At 41.2% G+C, this 20,819-nt stretch overlaps 1 protein-coding gene across 4 annotated transcripts in view; it reads right to left on the bottom strand.

Moving 5' to 3' along the window:
* The window catches only part of znf438 (zinc finger protein 438), a 52,973-nt gene that overhangs the window by 13,013 nt on the left and 19,141 nt on the right, over window positions 1-20,819 (bottom strand). The window contains exons 2-3 of one of the 4 annotated variants that reach the window (XM_055007277.1): window positions 12,792-12,869; window positions 9,191-9,299 (exon numbers count right to left, since the gene is read on the bottom strand). The gene's annotated coding sequence lies outside the window, so the exon portion shown is untranslated. The remainder of the gene's footprint in view (window positions 1-9,190; window positions 9,300-12,791; window positions 12,870-20,819) is intronic. The other 3 variants (XM_023262673.3, XM_023262674.3, XM_023262672.3) reach the window with 3 other exon arrangements.

The raw sequence follows: 20,819 nt of genomic DNA, 5'->3' as shown, positions 1-20,819 counted from the left end.
TGACAACCGTTGACCTCTGACCTGATGTCCAACAAGGCCATGTGTCATCCCCGGGAAAGCTGCTGCAACATCCTCAATCATCCGTGTTGAACACAGATGAACCAAATGAGCACACACACACACAAACACCCCCCCCCCCCCCCCCCCCCCCCCACACACACACACACACACACACTCACTCACTCACTCACTCACTCACTCACTCACACACACACACTCACACACACACACACACACACAGAGTCATGTGCACACAGATGACATAGCTGCCAGCTCAGAGCTGAGTGGCATCGAAATGGAGTGGAGGTGACAGCAGTGTGTCCGAGTGCGTGTAGGCGTGTATGGGTGTGTGTTCAAGGTCTGAAGTGTTAATGCACCTCCCCCCACCAAACACCCCACCCCCCCACCACACCCCCAGGCACCCACCACCATGTTAGCCATCCAGACTTTGCTCAACACTAAACCTTTACCTGACCTTTCCCTCAGCTGTGACATTTGGACCCTTCTGAATAGGTCAAACAGCACTAAAGAGTGGTGGAAAAATGGAGCGGAGCTGGAGGAGAAAAAGAAACGAGGAATGAGAGCTGTCAAAAGGAGATGACAAGGAGTGTGTTTAGACACTGATGAGACAGAAAAATTTTAATGATTGAAATTTCCACAATTCTAACCTGTTGCAGGAGGCGCTAGTTTGGACCCTTGTAGCCATTTGTTACTGAAGTCTTTGGTTATATGCGGCAACAGGGCATTATTCAGAGAAAGGATGGGCAACTTAAAATGCCAAACTGCTGCACTGAAGTCTGTGAAAAAGTACTTGCAGTGACAGATACTTTGTTTCATAAATGTGCAGAGTCACTGATGTCAGGAAGTTGCTGTGAGCTCATTTTGCCTAGCGACCAACAGGAACAGGGTGGGAAATGGCGACACTTTGGTATCATACTACAGGAGGTGATAACACACAAAAACAAGGATACTGGTGGATGTGCGACAGAGGACGTTGTCTTCTGTGCCAATGCGGAAGCAGATAAAAATGTGTTGAACTCAAAAATAAGGATTGTAAGATGGAAGAGGAAACAAACATGGACTTAACAGGCAATACGTGTCCTTCTTTATGCCAACACCTCTGTAGACACAAGAACACTAGATGGCCACCTGGAAGGTTACTGTGAAACCAGGTACTTAACAGCCCTTTCCTTTGCTGCATTTTCATATACAACTTACACAAAACGGTTTTCCAGGAACTAAAATAATGAGTATTGACCACAAGACTTACAGGTGACTTGGAACTAGGAATGTCTCAATCCTAATCCTTAAATTGGGATCTGGGCCCATCCTGCCGATCTTTGAATTATTTGTTTCGGCATGAGCCTAAGCCTGATCCTTTATTTACATTTGCTGTCACACAGAAATTGTAATTTAAAAAATATTCAGAATACATGTAGCTGTGTCCATTTATGTTATAACCGATTCATTTATATTACAATTGAGTACACTGGACATTTAGCCTGTGCTGACATCGCTATTTTGGGCCATGGACACATCATATGGGCCACAAAGGCATCTGTTACATATGCCACGGGGATACAAAATGCTATGCTGGGTAATCTCAGCTGGATTTAAACATATGTACATTGGCTAGAGGTCATAAAGTATCACAGAATGTCATGGTGCAACTTTACTAGCTAAATCCCCACAATGCTCTCTGCTTGCCAATATGAAACTGGCCACCTATTCTCATCGCAACAGTATTAAACAGGAAGAGGCTCCACTTTATGGCACAACCTGGTACTACCGCTAATCTACAATACATGTTGTGTGTATTATCCAGGAAAATGGTATCCTAATGGGAACTGGTATCACCAGATACGAAATATTACATTACTCAGATTGAATTAGTGCAAAAAAATAAAAGAACCATGACCAGAACATCCTTCTAGTAACATTTTTTAAAAATGTGTGTCTATGGCAGGGGCACAAGTACAATATCAAGGAAGTTTACTGTGTCGTGTGCAAGTGCAACGAGAGACATCCCATGGATGTAAATGCTTTAGAATGCTACCATGCAAAAGGTTGTAAAACCTTTCTGAAAGTGTAGGATTCATCTGACAATTTTTGTGACTTTCCCAAATAATTCACAATCACACTAAGTGTATCCAGCAATTGGCTGAATGTGCGGATACGTAAACTAAATGGCAACCTCCAGGACTGAAAAATAATGCCAAAGGAGAAGTGCCAAAAACTGCAGTTCTTCAAAAGGCCACTTGAATCTGGTTTCAAAAGTGAATTAAAGCTGGAAGCAGCGTTGAACGGGTCCTCACATCCTTGCTGGTCAGCAAATCCATGTCCACCAGGCGGTGCTGCGACTGAGAGTGTATTTGTATCTGGTGAAGGCCAGACTCTGCTCACACGTAAAGTTTTAGGCAGATTGAAGCATGTACAGGTTATTTAGAAAGCATTTCCTGTCCATCCATCAGGTGGCACTATGACTGTGACTAGATTTGCCGACTGTATATGGCTGACTTCGTGTTGTGTTTTGGGCATGGGTGTCATTTACGTGTCATTTACGTGCGTCTTGACAAGTTACATATGCCTATCAAATTTCATAGTTCTTGGTGACACGTACTGACCATAGTTCCTGTCTTTAAATTTTACAGGTGGCGCTATTGAGCCATTTTACCACACATGTGCAAACACACGTGCAATTCCCCTAAAATATCAAATTGTTCACCAGTTCTGCTGTCTGTGGCAATTTTGGCGAGTGTTTGAGCATTCCTAACCTGTCAAAAAGCACTCTGTCACGCGAACAATTCGTTGCCACGGCAACAGTTTTATGAATTGTCAAAATCTTCACACTGTGGCATTGTCAAGGTGTGAAGAGTGAACTGACCAATTTCCAGAATGATATGACAAAGTTTCAGGCAATGGTACAAGCAAATGTATTGACAATAACTTCCTGTTGCAAATAGGTGGCGCTCTGAGTATTTCTAAATTTATCAGTGTGGATGTCTTCAGACCCAGACTATTGTCCATCACATGAAGTTTGGGACAGATTGGATCATGTGCAGTTGAGATATAAAAAGTTCAATTTTCATTATGAAACACTGAAATTCGCCGCATCGCCACAGACACACCCTTTGATGACGAGTCACCATTTTCTCCATCACTCCATCACTCCAACACATCATTAACGTCTTAAGGCTTACATCACCACATTTGAGATGAATATAGGCAACGGGCTAACAACAGTACATCAAAGTGTAAAAAATGGCATTTCCTGTTGCTAGCAGGTGGGGCTATGATTGTGAATGGATTTCATCATATGGATGTGATCAGGGCAGGACTCTGATCATACATGTAAGGTTTCAGGCAGATTGGAGCATGTTCAGGGCATTTACACAGCACTTGAAGTTTCATGGCAAAGGATCACACTTCCACAGGCTGCCATGGCCAAGCCATTAGACTGTTGTGGAACATTTTGTTTACCTTTTGATCACTAAGGCCTGTTGTATGTACTGGCCAAATCTGAGGTGATCTGGAGCTATGCCCATTGAGTTTATAGCTCTTGAAAATGAGCAAATCATCAAATTTCAAACAGTCCATTCAAAATGGTGGACTTCCTGTTAGGTTTCGAATATGAGTGCTGCCGACTTTTTTGTTCAGCCTGATGTGCTGCAAATGCATACCAAATTTGGTAGCTGTAGGTGAAACATGCTGCCCGTAGTAGATGCTACAATTTTTCCAGGTAAACCTATACAATTCCCCTAAGATAGAACATTTTTTGCGTGTCCTGATGTGTGTGCAGAGTTTCACGTGCTTTTGAGTATGTGTAGGCCACCAAATTTGAGTTTCAAAAAATGGGAAAATAATTCACAATCAAGTTACAATAGGGTCTTCACACCCTTGGTGATCAGACTCTGATTAATCCTCATAGAGCTCTATGGTAAAAAGCCTAAATTTACAGCAGAAATGAAAATGAATGACATGGTACAAAAACTACTTTGACCTCTATAATAAATTTCCTAGTTCATGAAAAGTGTACAGGGGACAAACATTTATATAATTCACCTGTTTAAATGATATTAAAGCCTACATTTATGCATTATTAAGGGAATGCCTGCTTTGAGTGAGAAATGTACGCCGTCATAACACAATTCATTGTACATCTTAGCTCCATTCATGCTTCAGCTCTTTCCTCATTTTTAGATTCATGCAATTCAGTAAACCTATAGGTGACATCATTGAGGATTTATCCATCTTTATATACAGGAAGTGACGTAAGCGCATGAAAGCTTTAAATTTCTTCCGAAAGATTTCTTTTTTTATTCTAATCTGTCATTTTTCTTCTAGGTTTTCACCATGAATGCCTTTGAGGAGAGCCTGCCCAAGTTGTAGGATTTATTGCATTTCACCTTCCTAATGTATTGTTAGCACACTTGCCTTCAGACTTGGGTGGATGACACGTTGTACAGCATAGATCATTTAAAACATCCTGAGCCTTCATATCTCATTGGTGATCATTAGCAGATGTATGATATGAGATGTAGGACACGACATAAGAGATACAGCTGCAATATGTCGCATGACTACAATAAAATATGCTGTGCACAAAAGTTGTACAATCACAGGATCTAGTGAATACACAAATGATTACATCTGTCCTGTCTGCAGAGGTAATCAACAGGGTCTGTCCATTACTATCTAGCGCCGTCCTCCTCCTTCGTCCTTCATTTATGAATCTGCTCCTCCATCTTTGTGAGATGTACGGAGCGTGGCATATTAGTGCACATATATTCACAAGTAGAAAACCTGCTCAGACACACAAACACTCCCACAGATGAATATTGCAACAGCCTCGACTGGGACACTAAGAAAACACCTGCGCTCCCAGTCCCACCTTAATGATCACTCAATGCAATGGAAGAACTTTAATGGGGGCCCTGGAAGGAAGGAAGGAACGAAGGACGGAAGGAAGGAAGCTGCCAGCTTGCTAATTTTAGGCACTCTTCATCTCAGATGAAACGCTGGAAAAAGCAGAGAGGAGGCGTGGAGAGGCGGGAAAGTTCTCTGTTTCTCACTTTCTCGACTTTCTGCATCATGTCTTTCTAACTATCGTTACCCCCTGCATCCGGTATGAGAGAGAGTCTCATAGCTCTTTGATTCTCTGAATCATTTCTCCCTCTCTTCCTGTTTCCAGCTTACTCTGTCTCTTTCTCCCTTTTTCCTCCTCTCTCTTTCATTCTCACCTCCCTCCCCTTCTGACGGTACCTGAGTAAATAAACAGTGTTGTGTGGGATGCTAATTAGAGCAGGTTCAGGGACGTGACGAGCCCAGAGACAGATAAACAGCAAGGTGGGGAGGAGAAGAGATGGAAGGGGTGGAGGTGGAGGTAACCCACCCCAAGGGCAACACAGCACAGACACAAACACGTCAGCTTAGCAGTGAAGGACAGACAAGAGTGGTTTTGGCTTTCAACCCAACTTAGGGTGGCTTTGAAGCGAAGGGCGGTAGCAGAGTAAAGCACTTTGAAGGGTCTGCGATGGAGTGAAGGGCACTAGCAGAAAAGAGTGTACGTGGTGGAGCTTCAGCCATGGTGAGAGGAAGAGGAACGCTGTGCAAACTTCCTTAATGACGGCTGCTCCTAGAGACCTGGTGCGAGATCAAAAGAATATGCAGATGATCCCAACAGTTCTCCTGTTGAGGTGAAGCCTGGGCTTCTAAAAGCAGGTCAATGTGAGGCAACTTGTTTTATTCAACATAAGATGGTCTTTCTGGGGAGAATAAGCTGCTGGATTTGCAGGTAAGAGACTAACGTTACAAAGGAGAGATGAACACAAACAAGTATGTTCACACTTGGTGGAACTTTTAAGTCTACACTGTCGAAGCAAAATATAGCTTGTACTATGTAGTAAACTGACTCTGTCACCGCATGCAAAAGAATCTTGGACATCTGTAGCCCTTCTCCACTGCAAGAACTTCACATCCTGTAAGATGGACCATTTTCTTGCTTGTATTTCCACATTTTGGAAGGAGTGACATTAGCTAGGTGCCTTATTAAAAGGCTGCAGTGCAGATATATTTATGTGCTGCTTGGTGGGGAAATACTGTAACTAAAGGTAGTACAGATGACAATAGGTGCATTTCTACTAGAGATCAACCGACATGGTTTTTTCAGGGCCAATACCAATACCGATTATTTATAGTCAAGGAGGCCGATAACTGATATTTGGAGCGGATATTCATTTGCAGTAAAAGTGAAAATATTGGCACCAAAATTTTGAATACTACAAACTCCAACACTTAACTTTGTTTAAATGCCTTTAAGCATATGTTTATTAAAAAAAGTGCAGGGAGCTCCTAGGCTAAGCAACATGTCTTATAAAGTTAAATGAAAAATTAAACAAACAAATAGCTCCTGAAAGTTTTATCATTGTATTTATTTATTGTATTTAGATATTATCAGCAATCATGTTTTAAGTGATTTACAGACATCTGGAGGGACTGCTAGGAGCAGAGCAGCTGCAAATCTTTATATAATGTTATTGGGCTCACAGTAACATTACTAGTAGTTGTGAGTTGTAGAGGACTGGGATGTTTGTTACAATTTTAAGAGAGTTTGCCACCTTAACTTACCTTCAAAAGACATACACTACCAGTCAAAAGTTTGGACACACCTTCTCATTCAAATTTAAAAAAAAAAAAAGCAAATGCTGATATGCGTCAAAATGCCGAATATCGGTGCCAATAATTTCTACCTCAGGAACCCCCGCCACAGGTGAACAGGACTCCTTCTGAAATTTAGTTCCCCTATTTATGGTTCCACTAGGGGTCCAAAGGGTCTAAATGAAATTCAGTGGAGATGAATGTTGCCTCAGTGAATGTCACTGACAATGATCAGGATGGAGCAGCCCAAGAGATTTTACAACGAAGGGACTGAAGTCCAGGCTTTGCTGTCCATTTCTGCAGAGTACTTAAGTCAGTGGGAATTTGACTTTGGATACGTCAGCAGTCCAATTTGCTTAATGTTTCCAGGCCACAAAATTGCAATCAGCACATCAACCCACTTAGTCATTTTTCATATTGCTAAACTGCATGCATTGTGCTAATTGTTTGGCAGTGCATTGTATCTGAAATTCTTCCAGATACTGTGTGCTGTGATAATCTTTGTGATAATGTAACAGCACATTTGCTTGACCAATCACAATCATCAGCACAGCCACTAAGCCCTGAAAGTACATGGAATTTGCATGCTGTATCACCTGCTGTGCAATACCAAAATTTCATAGCAGAAACTTGACGCCAAAGCAGCCAGAGAGCAACAGGAACAAAAAGAGTAGCTGTGAAAAGTACTTGTACATACTTAAAATAACATGTTTCATTGTTGCTAAGTTCCTGCAGAGGTAATTAGCAACTGGACTCAGATGTTTCACAATTGAATTTTAGGACATATAACTGAAAGGCCTTGGTGCTCTCTTTGTAAAAAAACAAAAAAAAACAAAAAAAAAACCACTATTACCTTCTATTGAAAGGAGCATGTTTAGGTCCTATGTCATTTAAACAGTCAGTATTCAGAGAATAGAAATACCTGCAAGTGACTTGAACATTTCCTGTGAAAATGTCTGACTTGACATGAATTTGGACTAAATTATGGGCATTATCCCAGTCTGTAAGTATTTAATGCAAGAAAAATGTTTTTTTCCAACAAAATGCAGCAATTTTGCCCTCTAGATGACTGGATACGCACAATAACTATTTCTGAAAACTATAGAACACAGCTATTTGTAATCATTGGTATTCTAATTATTATTGCTGTAGTAGCTGAGCTGCTCCAGTGGAGTATCTCAGTGGCAGACAGTGCTGTGCTTTAATAGAAATCTTCCAGGAGTGACAAAATATTCAAACAGAAATGTAGCTGGACTTAACTGAAAAAAACTGTGTGAATGCTCTGTTGCCATTATCTGGCTAAATAAACTCTTAAAAAATGTCACTCAGCCTCAGTCTTCATCTAGAGTCCATAAATTGAGCATCTGCTAAGGTGTCTTTGTTGGGTTATTAAAACAACTGCAAATGCTGTCTGGCAGGATCAAAGCCAGCCTTGGACCCTAATGATCAGTGATGCTGCTGTTAAATTAACTAGACGTGTGCGCTGTTCACTCTAATAGGAAGGATTTCACTCCACTTGCAGACGAGGTAAAGAGAGGCAGTGGACCAGGTAGAAGAGAGGAGAAGAGACAATATGGAAAAATTGTTAAAATTGCTTGCAGCCACTACTTTACCAAGAGACAATGTTAGCAGATCATGTAAATGCAATCGTTAGCGATGCTCAGAGATGTTTCATGATTAAAAGACATCCCAGATGAGGGCCAGATTGGTAATGACAGGGGCAGGGGAAACCTTGCCGTTACAAGGACTTGCATAAGCTTTTAATCTCACATTAAGTCTGGCACAAACACTGATGGAGAGATGAGAGAGAGGAAGGTAGGAAGGATCACCGTATATCTAAGAGACTGGAGGAGAGGGGAATAGAGAGATATGCGATGGCTGGATAGATGAGCTATTTTTATAATGAGGTCAGTGTGAGCTGTGGGATTTCATTCTCCTGGGAGATACACACACACACACTCAGAGGAACTGTGGCGATGTATCACTCCTGCTGAGTAGGGCTGCCTCAGTCCATGGGAGAAACCTACCCAGATGTCAGAGTGAGGATTTCAAGGATTTTTGTCATAACCTGATTGGTCGGGGCATACTTATTTCCTGTCTTTACTACTAAATGAGAGCTCATGGTTAATTATGGTACAAGGCTGACAGTTTCTCATCTTGCCTTTGCTATAGAACAAACAGACTTGTCCACTATAATAGTATGTAATACTGCAAAAAGTAATTCCAGAACACAGAGCAAGAACCTCAGTCCACCACCCAATAGCATTTTCTTGGGAGCAATTTCTGATTTAAGGTGTATATTTCTGCCTTTTGACAATTTTCTGTCAATATCCTGATTATTTATGTTGATACAGCATTTAGTACCTTACATTTAGTATTTTTCATGCTGCACCTGAATGCAGTAGGTATAGTAGAGCGTTCAAGGTTTTTAAGAGATATGTCTAAGTTATCTATTCTTGTCTTGCTGTGACACTTGAGTTTCTGTGTGAGGGATCAAAAAAGTTTATCTTATCTTTAAACAACTGACATTCACCCAAATGTTTACCGATTGGATGATCCTTCCTCCTCAGCTGCTCCCTCCCTCCTCCTCTCTCTGAATGGTGCCCGGGTTGTGGTTCCGTCCCCCTCTCTCCACACGCCCCCTGCGAAAACATCACACATTATTCCTCAAATTGTTGACAAAAACACAAATAAAAACAACAGCAAACACTGCAACTGATTTAATGTTGAATTATTATAGAGGCCCAAAGCTCCCAATATTAACCCTCTGAACTCCAGGCCACTTCTTGCTGTTTTTTGTTCCTGTCACATATTTCCTTACTGCAGGTTTGTTTATCACTGCAATCTGAATTCCTGCACGTGTATAGAAACAGCACAGTCCTGACTAGGGTGACTCTATGTACTATATATATTTTACTGTTCACATTTTTAAAACAGCCTGCAGCTCAGCCCAGTTGAAATAAAAAGTCTCTGAATATTTGTCACATGACTGTTGGTTGCAGCTGATTCAGAAATAATTGAATGAAAGTGAAAAATAATTACATCAATTATTTAAACTATTTAAGTTGACACCAGTGCCCACCATCCAACTTTCAGCCACTGTTAGCAAAGTCTAACCAGTCAGCTAATCCTAGTAAACATTACCAAAGTAATTATTTCTAATAAAAACCCCTAAATTTTATTTATCTTAACAAGGCTGACCATGCCACCTGAATGACAAGCTATTACCTGGGGTTGGCTTGTGTCTGATGGACAATTAATCAGCACTAAAGTGAAAAATTAGCTACGGCAGCTAGCAGGTTAGTTCAGCTTCATCTCACATAGTGTTGTGATTCTAAAGGTGTTCTCAGACAAACACACACCTCTGTAAAGAGTTAAAACATGTTTTTGTGCTTTTGTCCCCACCCAGCTCCTGGACAATGGAAGGGAGACCATACATGAGTTGTAACATAAATTGTATATTTAAAATAAAAAGGAAATACAACCAAAACCATAGAAGATGGAAGCCAAAAAAGAGAGCGACAAGGGCAGACTGCCACCACGTTCTATAGCAGAGCCAGTCCAGGTGAGCTGAATCCCCATGACTTCACCCAACAGACTTCTGCAGGAATAGGCCTGCTTAGAAGGTACTCATGTTTTTGAAGCTAAAGGAATCAAGCTAGCTAGCTAGAAATTAGTTGTGCTCCTGGGAAGCTGAGGATGAACGTGACTGACTGAAAGGTCGGGGCAGCAGGGACAACCCCATTGTCAAGAAAACCACAATTGTAAATTATAAGCAATTAGGGGCAAAGGAGCATTCTGAAATAACAAAAACTGTAATATTAATATAAAAATGATGTTAAATGTTTATAATAATGAATTGAGCTTTAATAATTTACCAAGTTATTTTAGAATTATTTTTTCTCCAATATGTTTTACTTTGTGTGTTTTTATGATAATTTCTCTTGAAACGTCTTATTTATTAGTTTAATATGAACTAGTTTGATCTTATAAAAAAGCACTAAAAAGATGGTGTTCCATTCATTTGTTAGAGGAACATTAATATAGTTCATATATTTCAGTAAATAGGAGTGGCGACCTGTCATGTTATCTGCCAGCATATAAAGAGTAACATGATGCGATGACTGCATACAGCAGCGACATGGTTACACACTCTGCACGGCCTGTTTCACAAGCGTGAGCACACACACGTACAAACAAGCACACACACAGACACACACACACACAATATCAACAAACTCTCTTTTGCAGTCCCTTGCTCTCTCTAAATGCCTGTCGCTTCGGCCCTCCATTAAGCTGAGCGAGTGCTCGTTTAGCCAACAGTGTCTCGGCAGTTGGGGACGCAGGCTGCCCACTCAGTCAGATCCAGCAGTATTAAATAAATAAGGAGCGCTCTTCTGTGTAAATTATTCATTTAACACGCCTTATCCTCTTCCAACAACCTTGTTAGAGCAACTCAGGAGTGGAGAGGGGGTGAGGGCAGTAGCGGGGGGGGGGGGGTAAAGGAGGGGAAGCAGAGGGGAAGCGGCAGACACCGCGGCTCATGTGCGACTCAGCAGAACCTGTGGTGCATCTCTAAGCTCTCTGGGCGTTCAGTCGTAGGGGGGCTAATTCGCTCTGACACCTCCTTTGTTTCAGGCGGAAAAGAGCTGCATACACACAGCTACACATTTGCTCACATGCACACATTCTTTGGCACACACTGACATACACAAACTTAGAGAGAAAGAGCACAAGAAAGGAATTTTTAGTGCATATTCATAGAATAATCATTCTAGTTGTCTGGATAAATTATTGAGAAATGGGAGTCCAGGACACGCAATGCTGGAATGTGGGCGCTGTTTTTTGTGCTGCCTGAACTCAAATCAGACAACACAGCAAGTCATCCACTCTAAACAACCTGATTCTAATGAGGCAGGATGGGGACCAATAGAAAAATGCTTATCTTCAACAAAACCACTGTCGTGGATATTAACCTTGAGAATAAATGCAGGACAGTACAGCGCACCTAATGTCTGTAGAATATATCCATGGCATGGCTAAAAAAGACATTTATTTAAGTTGAATTAGGGTGTACAATAAGCATCCATAGCTGTGCATATAAACTCTATGTTAATATTGAAGATCACGTTGAGGGAAAGATTCTTCATTTTCAGCTCTGCAAAGTCAGAAACCAAACAGCTTCCAAACTTAATTCCTAATGCCTAAATACCCCATTAATGCTTCAGTACTAAGCTTCAAAGTATATTGTAATTCTTTCCAGGTATGGGGGATTTAAAAGTAAATGCAGTCTTTCAGTTAACGCGATTTACCTGGAACTTCAACTTCTACTCAGATCATGAATTACAGTGAAGGCAGTTTGTAGGCTTACATTTAAAAAAGAAATTAGACTACCTTTTTTTAAAAATTATGACCACACTCTAAAGGCCAGTACTAGACAGACTTTGGTGAGCGCTGACTGCCAGTCGGGCTTAAAGTTCCAAATATCACACCAAACCACAGCTGAATCAGACTGGGAATTTCAACAGTGAATTTAAAGATCCCAGATCAGCCCTGCACAGACCGACCTGCTCTCTCTCTCCCTCTGACTCCAGTGTTCAGCCCCAGAGCGGGAGGTTGTTATGTCAACTCTGACAGTGCTCATTACCAGCCTCTATGCTCTGAATTGGAGTTAACAGGCTTTGGCCCAGGCAGAGGCCGGCTAGACCCGGCTGGTACAATAGGATCAGTCTGTGTGTATGTGTGCATGCATGTGCTGAGAGTTAATCACAAAACACGCTTTCATTTCTAAATCACACCCCGAGGCCACAGTACATTACAGAGGCACTGATAGGCAATATGCAATGACATCTACTGCTTATTTTCATTCTCACTCACAACCTCCTCCGTATGAGGACTGATCACAGCATCGCGCTGCCAAAAAGCTTCTGTTTGAGTTTAAGCTGCTGCTGTTGTGTTGTATTTCTGTTTTATCACAGACAATTTCTCTGTGAGCGCTCCAAGAGTATCACACGAGGCAACTGAATGAAATAAACATTTTTCACATATGGTTTTGCATGTCATAAAATAAATGTACAGAAATAATTTTGTATTTTACAGTGGAAAGCACATCACGGAAGTGACTTGTAACTTACAAGTTTTACATTTGCAGGTTGCAGATTGCGTACAAGGGGGATTATCCAACCGGTTCTAAACATGCAAACCTGCATCACCTGCAGGAAAGGAAAACAACAGCAGTCAAGACCTGCAGATTTATATTGTATGATGCTTACTGACCTTTCTATAAGCATCGGCTGCTGGCCACACTATTCATTTACGTCAAGCCAGCTACAAGATTACACTGATTTTTGATTCTATTAAGATAGTTACAATCAACAAGTTTCAGTTCCTTTAGCGTGCAAATTTTACCACCATGCTCCTCTTCAAAACAGTGCAAGCCCCACATGTGCTATATGAGTGCTCAGCTGAGAGAAAGAGTCCTGCTGAGGAGAGCGCTGAGAGTCATATTTAGTGTTTGACAAATATTAGCAATACACAGTACTGTTCGAAAGTTTGGGATCACTTAGAAATACCCTTATTTTTGAAAGAAAAACATTAAATTATTCAGAAATAAAGTCTAGACATTGTTAATGTGGTAAATGACTATTCTAGCTGGAAACGGCTGATTTTTAATGGAATATCTCCATAGGGGTACAGAGGAACATTTCCAGCAACCATCACTCCTGTGTTCTAATGCTACATTGTGTTAGCTAATGGTGTTGAAAGTCTAATTGATGATTAGAAAACCCTTGTGAAATTATGTTAGCACATGAATAAAAGTGTGAGTTTTCATGGAAAACAGGAAACTGCCTGGGTGACAAACTTTTGAACAGTAGTGCAACTGATCACAAAACATTAAGAATTGAATTGATTGTGCAGACAGGCAACATTGTCATTAAACTTGCCTCTTCAGAAAACACTGCTAGCATTAACTTGATGACTGCACAGTACAGTATGTATTAAAAAGTCCACAGAGAGCGCTGTGTTGCCTGTATATGCCAAAAGGACATTTATGGGCCTAATGAATGAATTATCTTTATTTATATTTAAAATTCACTTTCTACAACAGAGCCACCTTTATGATTCATTGCACATGCACTAAAACAGATAATGTTGACAGAGCTATGCTATATATAGGCCATGTCTCAGTCACACACTGTAATTTTACAGTTTATAATACCCTCGAATACTTAAGTACTTTTTGCCATTGACCAGTTAGGCAAACTTAAGTCAGCTGCTTGAAATCACATCTTAATAAAAAAAAGATGTAATGAAACCTCCTGCAGTAACATAGATGATTTAATAACATATGTATGTTATTCTACATCAGATTTTTTCACAGTTTACATTTTTGAGTAATTTTGTCCTGTTTGGTGTGTAACAAAATGAATGTCGTACCAATTCAGTGCTGACAGGTATATAGTACATTAACAGAACAAAATGGAGCAGAAAGATTCCACCCAGAAGGAAAGTTAAGATAGTTAGGATGTCAACAAATAAACAAAAATAATAAGTATGGTTTAATAATTCTTAACAACGTAAGTTTTGATTGGTCAGGACCGTGTATGCTAAAACGCACAAGAAGCCTACTTCTCCATTACAATAACTGCCTGCGTGTTTACAATTGGGCATGCAAACTCACTGCAATATACATTAAATAATATTACTGTACAAGATGGAATACTGGCAACAGAGTTTGCAAAGAAATGTTGGGTCCTTCCAGTGAAAACGTTTCTACAAGTGGGCATCACACCTGGTGCTTTTCCCACACTGGCTGGCTGTTTCATATTCTTGTAGAAAACTGTTAATGTGTGATCCAAATAAGCATTAGCATAAACTACTTAGTTGCTTTACAAATTGGAAAACATATTCACAGTTTAATGTATCAACAAGCAAAGACAGTGTATATAATTGTTTTTAAGTAGTAGCATTTACCTGAGTCTGTCATAGGCTTTTCAGGAATGAAAGTAGCACTGAGCGGCCTCTAGAAACAGATTGTAACTGTCAGTCTGTAAGGCTGAATGTTGTTCAGTGTCTGCTGGGTCTCCTGCTGCAGGTGTTTCAGCAGGCCTTGTTGGTATGCCCCGGCCTTCTCTTCCCCTCCCCTCTCAGGGCAGAAACGGCCTCACGATGTCAGTGATTACACTTGATTAAGGCTTTCCACTTCAAACACTCCTGATGTTTATACAGTCCCTGATATGGCGGATGGGATAAAGAGCAGGTACGGCCTCGTGTATATGTCGGTGTGCATGTGTATTTGTGTATTTGCCTAGATGGGCCAATGGATGTCATTAAATCCAGGCTTTGTGGACATACAGGACACTAAATTTAATGACATCCTGAATGCCATATTATAGCTGCTTCTTTTCTCTATTTTTACCTGGGCCTATACAAACCATGCAGTGTGGTGTTGTTTAACATTAAGAATGAGTGCAGTTCATAGGCAGAGGTGGGGAGGAGAATGGATCGTTTCTTCAAAGCTTGCTTAAAAGCTTTGGTGGTTTTGCTACAGGCACTGGAAAAGCTATTACCACAACATTTTAAAAGTCCAATTTCTATGTCAGTGTTTTGTTGGACGAGAGGAGCCAAAATCTCATCAGTCATTTATTGACTTGCCTTATGCTCCACACAATCAATTCTACTGCATGTCTAAACTTGGGCAGGGCCAAAGTCCTTTACCTTGTTTTATAAACAAGCTGCTTTTTCATATTTTTCTAATCTTCAAGCAGAATGAGAAGGACAAAAGTGTGAGGTGTCCCACAGCTGCAGCACTGCAGCCTAAATTAGCCTAGACCACATGAAAAGCTGTCGTCTCTATTCCAGGCCGGGGCGGGAAAATTACAGCCCTTCTCTCTCTACTCTAGCATTAAACCTCAATTAGTGCACAAGTATACTGATGATGTCATCACCGAGGGACCCAAGAGCCCTGGAAATAAGGGGTGCTTCACTTTACAGCGACAGACGCACACAACGGAGCCACCTCAAACTTCCAGGTCTTTTCTCTCAGCAGCTCAGAAACTCCATCCATCTGGTGAGAAATAAGATGATGTTCTTGCGATATTGCTTGGAAAAAAACAAAAGCACAAGAACTTGTGGCCTAGTTTGGCTAAATTTACCAGGAATTTTAATCCTGAGTCGTGACTGGAGTTTTCCCAAGAGATGAGAGGTCAGTGAGGTAGGACAAGAAAAACTCTGGTTTGACCCCCCGTGACCTGGCAGGAGACAGAGGAGGAGGAGGATGAGGAGGAGGAGGGTGACGGGGCCTGGCTCCTATCCAAACACTGACATGAGCGTTTCTACTGCCCTGCCCTCAGCAAACCAGTTATATTACACAACAAACTCACAGAATCACCAGCAGAAATTTAACTCGCTGCTGCAAAAACTGAGCTCCACTTAGGCATTTGAGGGTTACCGGCATTTTAAAACTCAAATCAAAATCTAATCAAATGAAGCTTTATTGTCATATCAGTTGAGATAGTGTGTCTCCAGGATCCAAACCAGATCAGCAGTTTAGTATTCTGACTGCTTGTGGAATGAAGCTGTTAATCAGTCTGGTGGTTCTTCCTTGTAATACTATATTATATGTAAAAAATATAATAATCTAATAATAATATAATACATGTATTCTACATTGTATTACTATTACTCACCTGTATTTATTATTGTCACCATGAATTTGACCGTAATTTTTATTTTTGATACCAACTGGATATCTGTGTAGTTTCTCATTCATTCAGGTCATGGTTATCCAGAGTTGTTTAAATCAATCCAACTGGACTTAAGAAAGTTCCTTGAAGACGTTTCACCTCTCATCCCAGAGGCTCACCAACATCAACCACCACCAGAACTGAAGAAGCCTCTGGGATGAGAGGTGAAACGTCTTCAAGGAACTTTCTTAAGTCCATTTGGATTGATTTACCAACTGGATGTGATATTTGGAATCTTAACAGTACAGTGTTTAATTATGAAAACCTTTATTCCTCAGTTCTGTATCTGTTCTGATTAAACTATGATGTAACATTAGGTTAGCAGGACAAAACGAAATAAAGGATACATGTTCCTTCTGTCTTTTTACACAATAGTGAAACATGCATAAGAACGTGCCAAAAATGGAGGCCAAACTTGAGCAGAAAACATTTACTGAACTGAGACATTTTTGACTGCAATACCTGCAGTGAACTCACACAGCAGATATGATACCAGTGCCTTCTTCTTCCAAATGTACACCACACCGTGTGGAGCTCATTGGAATAGTTATTATGGAAGGAAAAGTGACATTGGGGATTGCTGTAGTTCTGCCATGACAGGATGAATGTAAATGATATCCCTGAAAGGGCTGTATACATCTGAAAATATGCCAAACTCTTGAACTTGCAGAACTTAGAGACAGTTTCCAAAAAAACTGAAGAGCAGCTACTTATAAATTACTGGATCATTAAGCACTGATAATAGCTGTCAAATCCTACTGATATCCAATCCTTTCAAAGCAATATAAAGCAGAAGAAAAGTTCAGAAAAAACTGTTTTAAGAACTGGCAAAGCTGAAGTGTATATCATATGACTGCTTGTGTTTCTTGCCCCATCGCAATTTATTGTGGCAATGTTACCGTGTTTTCAGTTACACACTGTGGTGAAGAACAATTTTAGCAAAACCATAAGAAATGATGGCCAAAGCTACTAAAATAAAACTGAGGCTGTAATGAACCAGTTTTACCCTCAACTGCGATCTGTGTTTCCAACAAAAACATCAGATCCTGGACACAGCGCTCCCTGGATGCTATGGTCGTCCCTTTGCTGCAGGGTCACTGTTTCTTCATGTCGTACAAAGAGATATGCGACTTCAACACAAAGCTCAGCATGGAAACGCTCACAGGCACTACCTTGTACCTTTCTCCTCCTCCTATCGCAGAGGGCTGTTCCCCACACTCTGTGAATAATACATTGCGGCTTCCAGCAACTTCTCACCAGTTGTTCAAGCAAGCTGCCTGAGGACCGCAGGTCCTCTTTGGTGTACCTCCACCTGAAGAGATGGATCGCTCCCACATCTTCAAAGAGAAGTCAATCACGCCATAGATTGTTAGTACCACCCAGTGGGTTTACAAAAGTGTTACTCGGTCTCTCACAGGTGCAGAGAAAAGGGGATGGGGCCCACATTTCACAGAAAGTGGAGCAGAATTTTTTTTAGAGCCAAGCTCCGACAAAAACTTCGAGCAGGGGTGGGGGCGATGACGGGGGTGGTTGAGATCAAAAGCCTGCAAGTTCCTGGCGAGCGGACCCAATCAGCCGAGAGGGCCAAGGAGAGGAGGAGAGACAACCGCTTCCCTTTTAAATTGATCCCACTGAGACCCTCAAGGTTTCCCTCGCAGGACTTGCAGAAAAGTGATAAAAATCTGGCCCTGTGGATCTGACAAGGAACTGGGAGGGGAGAAGGCGAAGAAGAAAGGCTGTTTCGGGGGAGAGACACAGAAAGAACAGAGAGGAACTGTGGGGGGAGATCAAGAAGAGACGAAAGGGTGGGCTCGTTCTCCGAGGGCGCATGTAGACATCGACGTGCGCCAGCAAAGAGCAGAGCTGGGAGAACTGGTGCTATCACCTATCAAACCTGTGTTACGTGTCGGATAATGGACTCAACCAATCATCCACCGGTGTATCTTTATTCTGCCCTGGTCCTGGCTGCTGAAATGTTGGATCATTCTGAGCTGGCCTGAGATCAGACTCTGGATGAGGCTGGTGTCATTATCCACAACATGCTGGGGCCTCAAAGGAACAAACGCTATCAGGGCAACCCAGAGACCCTGCAGCCTGCCAGACACACCGCAGACCTGCCCAGTTGCCAACTCCAGCACACAAATGGACACAATAAGGTGGTGTGTGTGTCCTTTCCAATTCCAAAGATGCATTTTACAGTACAGTATCAAGCAATTATCAACAAGGATCCACAGTCATCCATAGAGCAAAACTCAACAACAAATACACTCTTGTTTTGTCTTGACCTGCAAGTAAGATGTTATCACTGTTTAGCATCTAAAAATGTTTTTATTTCTTTTCAGTGTCTTCTATCAGAGATCCAACTGCAGAATAAATATTGTAAATTCCTCATGACTTTTCATAACAGGGTTGAACCACTTCCATGACCTAAAGCCCTGATTTCCCTGTGATTTCCCTGCGAATGTTGCCCTTCTGAGAAAAAAAAAGGTGAACCTCACCTGGTGTTTTCTAGATTTGATTTCCGTCAAGAAAATGTATGTAAAAAAGCTGAAATATACCTAAATAATATCTTCTTTAATGCATGTGCAAAATATGACATTACAAATCACAAATTTCTAGAAGGGACAGTACTACCAGAAACATCCAGCATTTATACTTTTCACAAGGAGATCTTAGAATGTTAAATATCCAAACCGATTTTTTGTCTTCAGCCTGTCATAGTAATCTACAGTAGATTTGTCACTGCAGGCTAAAACATGGGAGGTCTCCTCACAGGTCAGGCGGTATGTCTTCCAAGCTGAATCTCCTCATTGAGTGTTTCGATGAAAAGTAGCACAAAAAATACAAGGTTCAGATGCTGTGCAACCATCCGACAAGCACTTCTGTTCTTGGAGTATACTGCTGCCTTTATTTCCATCCCTGTGATTCACTGCATCAAGCACACAAAGACACATAAAAGACACAGAGCTCTTGGAGGGAGACTAGGGGGCAGTGGGATGATGCCTGGAGCAGGGTTTCTGCACCACCTTCAACTGTGGACATTCAGAACAGCTATAAACACTTATGCCTTTAGACATGGTCAGACACATTGTAGGAACTAGTTCATTCCAACCATACTGAACCTGTTAGAGGGAACAAGAGAAACAGGCAAGTGGGAGGCAAAAACAGCTAAACTGCTACACAAGAAGCAGCAGGCAGAATTCCTCAAAACCTCAGACATTGAGGATAAGTAAGAAGTAAAGTGGGAAAAGAGAACAAAACTATTTGTTTGCATTGCAGCACTTGGTCAAAGGGAGAACTGGCAGGCTAATTACCAGCATTTTACTCCAGCATCATGATCTGAATGACTAAATAATAAATAGTGCACAAATAAAGTATGTAATTATCAGACACTCTCCTATTGCACTTCTTAGCTGTGTGTGTAGCAAGCTAAAGTGAACCGGCCTAGCTGTGATGGATAGCCCATGCTGAGCATGAATAACTTACAGCCTCATAAATAAGCAGATCTCTACTAATATCATTAAAGTAGCCCCGAGGCTGACACGCCCCCTAATCCCTGAGCACCACTTCCACCAGCCACTATCCCTCTCCCTATGACAAATGCCCTGAAATCTTGTAACTATTCAACATCAATATTTTGACATTTCATTCAGCTGACTCTCTCGACGAAGCCATTTATTTAATTAGCTGAATAAAAATTGGCAGGAGAGGCAAATTCAAAGTTATGTGACCGAGTCTCAGTTGCCACAGGTAACCTTTTTGGAGGGACCTTAGTGTGGCAAATTGATTGCTGAGAGCGCAGACTCATCATGAGTGCTAATTTTCAGAAGCAGCGCACAGCGGAGCAGAGAACTAAGAGGCTCTATTTATAACAGAGGGAAATAGGAGAGGGGGATTAGCTTGTCATTAGAATAAAGAGCGCAGAAGAAGAATCAATTTCAGGGTTTAAAAAGCTGACAAACACAGTTCACTTATTCTCTCTCCTTCCCTCTCTGCCTCTGGCTCTGAGTTCACCTTTTGACAGACCAGCCTACGGCCTACAAGATACGGAGGAGAGTTTTTTGAGGAGGCAAGCTCAGATTTCAACCTTCAAGACAACTCTTCTATGTCAAGCCTAATTAGGATCTACTCAACCACACAACAGTTTGGTTCAGATAGTGAGTGAGTCAGTTATCCTCAGCTGGATTAAATTCTTAAAAAATATATTCCTCTGTTCTGATTAAAAGAACAACTCTTTCATCCTTTTACACTCTATGGGTTTGACTATGTGAAAAACAAATAGCACTGATGCCCAGTGATTCTACAGTCAATAGATTTTTTTTTAAAGTCAAAGCAGCCTCAATAATTTAACAATCAGTCAGATAATCCTAGCAAGCCTGTTTTTATCACGCTAAATCTCTTTGACATGAGCCACAT

This window comes from Amphiprion ocellaris, chromosome 22 (assembly GCF_022539595.1).
Source record: "Amphiprion ocellaris isolate individual 3 ecotype Okinawa chromosome 22, ASM2253959v1, whole genome shotgun sequence".
Taxonomy (NCBI): Eukaryota; Metazoa; Chordata; class Actinopteri; family Pomacentridae; genus Amphiprion; species Amphiprion ocellaris.
This window is presented reverse-complemented; position numbering and strand designations above follow the sequence as displayed.